The sequence below is a fragment of the Talpa europaea genome (assembly GCF_964194135.1).
Source record: "Talpa europaea genome assembly, chromosome: 8".
NCBI lineage: Eukaryota > Metazoa > Chordata > Mammalia > Eulipotyphla > Talpidae > Talpa > Talpa europaea.
This window is the reverse complement of record NC_140075.1, coordinates 78,048,267-78,058,004: the sequence shown is the minus strand read 5'-3', so window position 1 is coordinate 78,058,004 and position 9,738 is coordinate 78,048,267.

Genomic DNA, 9,738 nt, shown 5'->3' with positions numbered 1-9,738 from the left:
ACATTAGGTAATTTTGAAAGGTTTAATGCCAGTAGTTCTTATGCCCAGCACAGTGGGGGGGGGGGGGGGGGACTTATTAAATATATGTTTCTGGATTCCATCCCCAAATACCCATATTTTAAGAGATGTGAATGGTTCATTAATCACTCCTGGCAAAACAGAGGCTCATGATGGGTTAGTGTCAAGGCTCTGGGTCAGCAGAATGGGGTGTGTAGTCATCAGAGATTGACAGTTTATCTGGCTTGGAATGGGAAAGTGCCTCAAGCCAGGAATCATAGCATATGGATCAATTATGTCACTAGAATAACTCTCAGAGCTTGAGAACAAGAGCCTGACCTTAACATGAAGTTCATCTGAACCAAGATATAATTTATATGCCTATTGAGAAATGGCCACCCGGATTTGTAAGGCAAGCAATGGAATGTTTGCAACTGAAATGAAATATGTATAATTGATACTGACTGAATAGTTAAATGGTTGCTGGTGGTTGCTCATAATCTAGACTTCTTTAGTCCCAAAATACCTTCCCTTACAACACTTCTTCAAAGAGAGGTCTTTGGATTGCTCCCACAGCATCATGGAAGTAAAAGAAGACTTAAAAATTTGGCTTTTGGGTTCTATCTTATATTGATTAAATATATGTAGGAGTGATACCAGGGAAGAACATTTGAAAAAAAATTGCAATGAATTTTTTTTTTCTAACAAATGGAAGTTTAAAATTCACTACCTTATCAGAAACCCTGAATCCTGAAATATATCTAGCTAGATATTTTACTTGCTAAAAATGCAAGTCCACAGGAAATGATCGTAGATAAAATGGATTCTTAGGTATTAATTGAATTAGCTTTCTGGAGTAAAAAAGGATACGAGAGAAAAATTTGGCTAGGGGAGGAGGAGAGGAAGATAAGGAAGAGAAGGTCATGGTGGTGGCTTTCCTGGTTGGGTACACCTATATTTGATTATTTACAAGGAAGAAAAATCCAGAGGTCTAGGGAAGTTGGGAATTTTGGGTTTTAGCAGTGCATTCAACACTTAAGCATGCTTATGTGTCTGGGGCAGGTCAACAAGTGTTTATATTGTAAAAAAAAAAAAAACAAAAAACAAACCAAAAAACGGAGGTATTATCTGGGAGAGGATAAATGCTCTCCCTAGAAACTTAGGAGGATGTACTGTAATGCTTTTGAGAGTTCCTTAACAACTGTTACAGTTTTGTTATTAATTACTTTAAAGACCCCTGGAAACTGTTGTGCTTGCAGATTTTGTCAAAAGAGGGGCAACTATTTCCAAAGTAAGTCATTAGCTACAGAAAAATCACTTTTTTCCTCTCAAAAGTGTTACTTTTAGATAATATCATAAAGATTTGATGAATAAGTCAGTGATTACCAGGGAGTCTGCAGAAGGAGTTGGTTTCAAATATGCTGAGAGGGTACGTTTCCAGAATTTGTATCAGCAGGGAATGTTCTCTGGAGTTGAAGAGATAAGTATAAATATATAGAAATTATCTTTGGAACTCTTACATAGATTTGGCTAAGAAGCAGAATATAAGGACGAATCGATTATCTGTGACATCTGACTTGAGGTAAAATGGTAATGCCCAAAATTTTGGTTGATACCATGAATACTGGAGCAAGGGGGTTAGATGGTTAAGAATTTGTTAGTCGGCCTACCATGGTCTAGGGTTCTCTTGTTCTAGTGAGTATTTCTTTTGAAGGAAATCTTCTAGAAATCCAGCTTCTGTTGGCTGTGGTTCTATTCTGTAAGGATATCTAGTGATCCTTTTTCTAATTTCACCTGCATAAAACAACCACTGGGGCCTCCCTGGTGGCGCAAGGGGTTAAGACGCAACCTGTGAAGGTGTCCACAGCCTCTGCAGCAGGAGCTCGATCCCCCGGCTGGCCAGAGAGCTACCCACATGGCGCAGCAGACCTCTCCTGACTCACTGGCTGCTCCCCTCAGCAGTGTACTTCAGTCAATCTTCCTGTTCAGTTCCCTACTCTGTCTCTAGTGAGCCCTCTCACCCCCCACACCTTTGGCCTGTACCCCAGCTCTTGTATGCATAAATAAATAAATCTTAAAAAAAAAAAAAACCAGGTCAGAGGTGCAGGGGGTAAGAAAATTCACCAGAGACAGAGTGGGGAACAGAACAGGCAGATGGGCCAAAGTCCACTGCTGAGGGGAGCAGTAGGCAAGTCAGGTGAGGTCTGCTGCGTCATGTGGGTTGCGCTCTGGCTAGCTGGGGATCGAACTTGTGCTGCAGAGGTTGCAAACAGCTTTATAAGTTGTGTCTTAGCCCCTTGCGCCACCAGGGAGTCCCTACCTATTATCTTTTAATAAATTAAAAATTTTAAGTTGAAGTACATTTCTGTGGGTCACACATTCAGATGCAGCTTAGCAAGATAATTCTAGCTTGGGATGTCACATGAGGTTGCTATCAAGATATAAACCAGGGCTGCAATCAAATAAAGGTTTGAGGGGGACTGGATGATTTGCATCTAAAGTGATTTGCTCTTGGACTGGCAAGTTGGTTCTAACGATGGTAGGCCTTAGTTCTTCCTCCTGTCAGTCTCCCAATAGACTGCTTGAGTGTCCTCATGATATGATAACTGGCATCCTGCACTGCTAGTAATCCAAGGTAAAACAAAGCAGAAGTGACAATGTTTTTTATTTCTGTATTATTTGTATCACAGTCTAGCCATGATTCCGTGGAAAAGGCTATTTAAGGATGTGAGTAAGAGGAGTTTCAGGAGGAATGATTATCGGGGCAGTCTTGGAAGGCTGGTTATCATAGGAAGGTTATTAAGGAAGGTTATCATAATCATTTTATAATATCACAAATACCTTATTACACTATATTTACATAGCTTTTGTTTCTTTAAATTAGAGTCATGTCATGTCTCAGGCTATGTCTTCTAAATAAGAATGCCATTTACTTTTAGTTGTTTTTTTTTTAAAGATTTATTTATGTATAGAAGAACTGGGGTACAGGCCAGAGGTGTGGAGGGTGAGAGGATTCACCAGAGACAGAGCAGGGAACAGAACAGGCAGATAGACCAAAATACACTGCCGAGGGGAGCAGTGGGCAAGACAGGAGAGGTCTGCTACACCATGTGGGTGGCTCCGTGGCCAGGGATTGAACCTGTGCTGACGTGGCTGTGGATAGCTTCATAGGTTGTGTCTTAACTCCTTGTGCCACCAGGGAGGCCCCTTATAGTTTTTTCTTTTATGGCCATTTCTTTCCCCTTTGGCAGTTTTTTTCTGGCTCTTGAGCTGTAGAGACCAGATGAACAGTAATTTTGGCATAAGGAAAATCATTATTTCTCTCATTTAAAACCCTTTTATGATGATATACTACATTTAAGATTGGTCTAAAAACCCCTGGTTCTGTGTTTTTGCTTCCTCCACTTTTCATTTTATTCTTTCTTTGACTAGCAATAAGATTCCATGGATTTAAAAATCAAAAGGAATGTTTTTCAGGATTTCATGCAGTGTAATTTTTAAACCTATAAATACAGTTTATGTTTATGCATGTCTTCTCAAGTTGTTCAAATAGGGATATTTATGTAGTGTTATTCCTACATTCTCAGGAATGTATTATAGAAATTATTATCATTGAAGATTCATTGTTTTTCTGACAGTAACATCTTTGCTGCATCATTCTTAGAGGAAATTTTCTTGACAGCAGTATTTGTGTTCTATGTCTGGAAATATCTATAAAAAATATTCAATTCTCTGAAAATCTCAAAGGAAGAGCTGCCTTGATAAAATTTTGGACTCAAATATTTCACATTCTAGCTGTGGCAGCAACTCCACAATTATATATAATATATATATATGTGTATGTGTATATGTGTGTGTATATATATATATATATATATATACATACCTCAAATATATATATAATACCTCAAATGGTGATTTCTGTTTCAACAAGATAAGAGGGAAGATTTTTATTCTGACTTGTATTTTCTGTTTTTAAAAAACACACCCTGTTTTTAAAAAACACAGGTGTGGTGAAAGATAACTCTCTCACTGACCATCTACAAGTAGCAGAATAATTATGTTCCTTAGCTATTAGTCTGTATGCTTACTAACTCAGACTTTGCAAATGCTAAGGTAAGAGTAAGGACTTTAGAAGCTGTTGCTGTGAATTTAGGAAAATTCTTACTCATGCCACAAGGAATGGGTAACAGGATGCTTCTGAAATATCAGGGAAAAAGATGAATTAGGCTAACGTCATTAGAAAAATTTGCATTATAGTCACATTAGCATATTCCTTGGACCATATATTTGATAATTATGACATAGTATAAATGATTAAATGAAATAACTTCATGTGACTTAATATGGGACTTATAAGTATGTGAAATTTACAAAAAGATTGTTTGAGAGCAAATTGAAGGTCCTTATTTGACAACTGACCATGATGGACATATAGTTGAACTCATAATTTCAAGTTTGTGGACCTGCATAACTGAGATCATAAATTCGTGAGAAGATTTCTGGAAGAGGTTTCTTTTTTTTTTTTATTGAAGATTTATTTTATTTATTCAAGAACCAGGGTACAGGCCAGATGTGTGGGAGGGTGAGAAGATTCACCAGAGACAGAGTGGGGAACAGAACAGGCAGACGGACTGAAATACACTGCTGAAGGGAGCAGTGGGGAGACAGGAGAGGTCTGCTGCGCTATGTGGGTTGCTCCGTGGCTGGCGGGGATAGAACCGGCACTGCAGAGGCTGCGGACAGCTTCACAGCAATGCGCTCAACTGCCTGCACCACCAGGGAGACCCTGGAAGAGGTTTCTAAAACAACTCTCTTTACTTTATGGTATATGGAGTGAATCTTAAACTACATCTTTGTTCCAAACAAGTCTACCTAGGCAGGGATGAATAGATTCAGTCCTAATACTGTAGTTTCTCTTAGACCCTTCTCTAGCTGCAGTTTGGATGCAGTATGGAATGGTAGAGGGACAACCTCTTTGGAGTGAGACTATATTTGAATCTAGGTCTCTCATTTGCTAGTTCTATGGTCTTGGGAAAGCTGCTTAGTCTCACTGTGACTCTCTCTTCTCATGTTTAAATGGAGGATATAGGAACCATTCAGGACCAGCTACATAATTCCTGAGGCACAGAGTAAAAGGAAATGCCAGTCTCTTTCAAAAAGCAGGAAAAAAAGCACTGATTACTTTTTATATTAAAGTACTGGTATGTAAAGCTTTTTTCCTTTATAAATATTTTATTATAAAATATAATGGTGTAATCATTGTAAGTACAGGAAATTACAATTTTAAATTATTGCCATGAATTTTACAGTTTACCTTTTTGTCATCTTGATATAATATTAATATGTAAAATTATAATGCACACTTATAGGCATTTCATCTTGTAGGTGAAATCTTCCGCATTTCAGGGCTAGTACATGCATATGTATTTCATTCTTACCAGAACAAAAGGGGAAAAAACCATATGAAACTATTTTGCATTTTTATACATGCGCATCTAACAACACTCTTTTCAGTTTACTGATGAGGAAGGAAGGACTGAAATGAACCCAACTGTGGTTTGCCTTATCTCTCCCTTTTTTTCTGCATCATCTAAGTCAGTGGTAGTGGTGCTGAAAAGTAACATGATTACAAAAAGATATATTAGGGCTCCTTGTTTATTTGTGCTTCCTAAAACACCATTACCTTCTTTTCATGCTTCAAGCAAGTCCTGGTTCAAAAGGGTAAACCATGGCCTCTCGGATTGTCAGTGACTCCACTTACTCATAGAAGCATTATATGAAATATGAACACTGAATTCTGGTGGACTCACCAGAGACTCAACGTGAAATAAAATGTTATAGAACCCATGAAGGATATATGCAAATAGAGTAGTGACTTACAACTGATACAAGCTCCATTGAACTTCACTTTTTTTTTTTTTTTTTGTGGGACCCTTGCCGGCGGCCGGGGAATGAACCATTGCTGCAGAGGCTGCGGGCAGCCTCGCAGCCCAGCGGGCAAGCCCTGCGCCACCAGGAGAGGCCCTGAACTTCACTTAAAAAAAAATGTTCAGTTAAATTTTTTAAGAATTTCAAGATGGCAGCAGTAGAGATTTTATTTATTTTTTAAAAGATTTTATTTTTAGGGCCTCCCCGGTGGCGCAGCGGTTGAGTGCTGGCTTGCGAAGCTGCGCGTGGCCTCTGCAGCGCCGGTTCGATCCCCGGCTGCTCCCCGGCCACCAGAGGAGGGTCCCACATGGCGCGCAGACCTCTCCTGCCGCCCGCTGCTCCCCTCAGCAGTGTACTTCGGTCCTTCTACCTGCTCTGCTCCCTGCTCTGGCTCTGGTGAATTCTCTCACCCTCCCGCGCTTCTGACTATACCCAGTGCTTGTATAAATAAATAAATAAATAAATCTTTAAAAAAAATTTTTTTAAATTAAAAAAAAAAAAGATTTTATTTTTATTTATTTATGCACACAAAAACTGGGTGTGTGCTGAGACACCTCTGTGCACCAGGGAGGCCCAACAGCAGAAATTTTAAACAAGTCCAGGACCCTTCTGAGAGCAGGGCCCTATGTGATAGCACTGTGATATGCCTGTGAAGCCCTTCATTATAACAATTTTATAATGTAGGTCCCTTAGCAGAGTATATAGTAGATGCTCCGTAAACATCCTTCCATTTTCTTAAAGAAAACAATAGATTTCTTCAGAATAGGCATGCATGTAGACAAGATTCAATACCTTGATACCCAAGGAGTGGTGAAAAAATACACCTGATCTATCACTTTTTCTAGAAATTTGTCAGTCATTTACATATCTATATAACTTTGGGACGCACTTTCACACCTCCATATCTGCACATGCTTCACTCACTGTTAGCCAGTCTTTCATGTCAATGTCATTGTCTCTTCTTTTTCCCATCTCCTCTTCTTTCCCATGTTTCCTCTGGTGACCAGTATATTTTTAATAGTCAATTATTTTTGCTGTGCCTTGCCAGTATGTGTTCTTTGGTTATTAATAGTCCACAAATTGGTGAAACCATCTGGTTTCTCTTTCACTCTGTCTCTTTCACTTCCAACTTACTTCATTTAGCATAATCACCTCAAAGATCCATCCATTTTGTCCCAAAAGGCACTGTTTTATTTTTCTAAATAGCTGAGTAGTATTCCATTGAGTATTTATTCCATATTTTCTTTTTCTTTTTTTTTTTTTAAAGATTTATTTATACAAGCACTGGGTACAGTCAGAAGCGTGGGAGGGTGAGAGAATCCACCAGAGCCAGAGCGGGGAGCAGAGCAGGCAGAAGGACTGAGGTACACTGCTGAGGGGAGCAGTGGGCCGCAGGAGAGGTCTGCGCACCATGTGGGACCCTCCTCTGGTGTCCGGGGAGCAGCTGGGGATCGAACTGGCGCTGCAGAAGCTGCTGGCAGCTTCGCAACCCAGCGCTCAACTGCTGCGCCACCGGGGAGGCACTATTCCATATTTCCTTTTCCAGTCATCTATGAGTGGGCAGTTGACTTGGTTTCATGACTTGGCAATTGTGGATAATGTTGCTATGAACATAGGAATGCATAAATCTTTTTATATTAGAGATTTCTTATTCCTTGGGTAAATCCCTAGCAGTGGTATTGCTGGATCATATGGTATTTTCATTTTTATTTTTTTAAGGTAGCTTCATACTGTTTTCCATAGAGGCTGCATCAAATTACATTCCCACCAATAGTGTATGAATGCTCCTTTTTCTTCACATCCTCACCAACACATGTTGGTCCATGGTTTTTGATAGAGGCCGTTCTTACAGGGGTGAGGAGATTTTTTTAAAATTAATTTTCTTACATTGTTGTTCATTTTTGTACAGTATTTGATTTTTTTTCTCAAGTGTTGTTCCGATCGTTCTCCCACCTCATTGTGGTTTTGATTTGTATTTCCCTTTTAAGTATTTTCATTTGAATGTTCTTGGAAAAGTGTCTATTTAGATATTTTGCCAGTTTTTTTGATCTTATAAAGTTGAATAAGCATTTTATGTGTTTTGGAAATTAGTCCCTTGTTAGATGTGTGATGGGCAAATATCTTCTACCAGTCTGTAAAGCTACCTAATTGTTGTTGTGATGGTTTCTTTTGCGGTACAAAAACTTTTTAGTTTGATGTAGTCCCAATTGTTTTCTTTTGCTTTTGTTTCCCTTGTTGTTGGGGTTGCAGTCCCAAAATCATCTTTGTGATTGCTATCCAATAGTGTATTACCTGTGTTTTCTTTTAAGTATTTTATGATTGCAGGTCTTATATTCAAGGTTTTAATCCATTTTGAATTTATTTTGTGTATGGAATTATGTGTGGATCTAGTTTAGTTTTTTTTCTGGTGGCTTTCCAAGTTTCCCGAGGTCATTTGTTAGAGACTTTCCTTTCTCCATTTTATGGTCATTGTTCCTTTACCAAATATTAGCTCTCTGTATTTGGGTTTATTTCTGGGCTCTCAATTCTAATCTAAAGGCTTGTATTTCTGTTTTTGCTGATACCTTACTGTTTTGATTACTATTGTTGGGTGATATGTCACATAGGAAGTCTAATACCTCCAATTTCCTTTTCCAGGATTGCTTAGCTATTCTGGGTCTTCTGTGGTTCCATGCAAATTATATAATTCATTGCTCTGTTTCCTTGAAAAAAGTTACTGAGATTTTGATGGTATTGCATTGAACCTATACATTTCTTTAGGCAATGTGGCCATTTTAACAATGTCTGTTCCTCCAATTCATGGACACAGATTATCTTTCCATTCCTTGGTATCTTTATTCCTTTAACAGTGTCTTGTAGTTTCCAACATAAAGGTTAAGTTTAGTCCCAGGTATTTCATTCCTTTTGGTGCAATTGTAAATGGGATTTTTTTTTTAAATAATAAATTTTATTTTTATATTCCCCCATAAAATTGCAAACCCCCCATTCTGACGCCAATCCCTACCCTCCCGTCCCCCAACCCCCCAAAAGTGTCTCTGGTTCATAGTTTTTGTTGATTTTGATTTTCACTTTCTTATAGTTATTCATTTTCCTGGTCCCTTATTTAAGTTTTCTAGATTCCTGCAATGAGTGAGACCATCCGGTATTTTTCTTTTTCTTTTTGGCTTATTTCGCTGAGCATGATCCCTTCCAGCGCCATCCATGTTGCTGCAAATTGCATGTGTTTATCTTTTTTGAATGCTGAGTAATATTCCATGGTATATATGTACCACATCTTCTTGATCCAGTCATCTATTTTTGGGCATTTGGGCTGTTTCCAAAGCTTAGCTATTGTAAACAGTGCTGCTATAAACATAGGGGTGCAGGTGTTCTTTGGAATTGATGTTTCTGTGTCCTTTGGGTAAATACCTAGGAGTGGAATTGCTGGATCATATGGAAGCTCTATGTCTAGTAGGTCCAGAAATCTCCACACAGCTCTCCATAGTGGTTGGACCAGTTTGCACTCCCACCAACAGTGTAGAAGAGTTCCTTTTTCTCCACAACCTCGCCAACATTTGTTGTTGCTAGTTTTTTTAATATGTGCCATTCTCACTGGTGTAAGATGGTGTCTCATGGTAGTTTTGATTTGCATTTCTCTGATTACAAGTGATGTTGAACATTTTTTCATATGTCTGTTGGCCATTTGCATTTCCTCTTTGGAGAAGTTTCTTTTTAGCTCTTCTGCCCATTTTTTGACTGGATTATTTTCTTTTTTGTTGCTGAGTCTCATCAGCTCTTTGCAGATTTTTGTGATCAGTCCTTTATCATTAG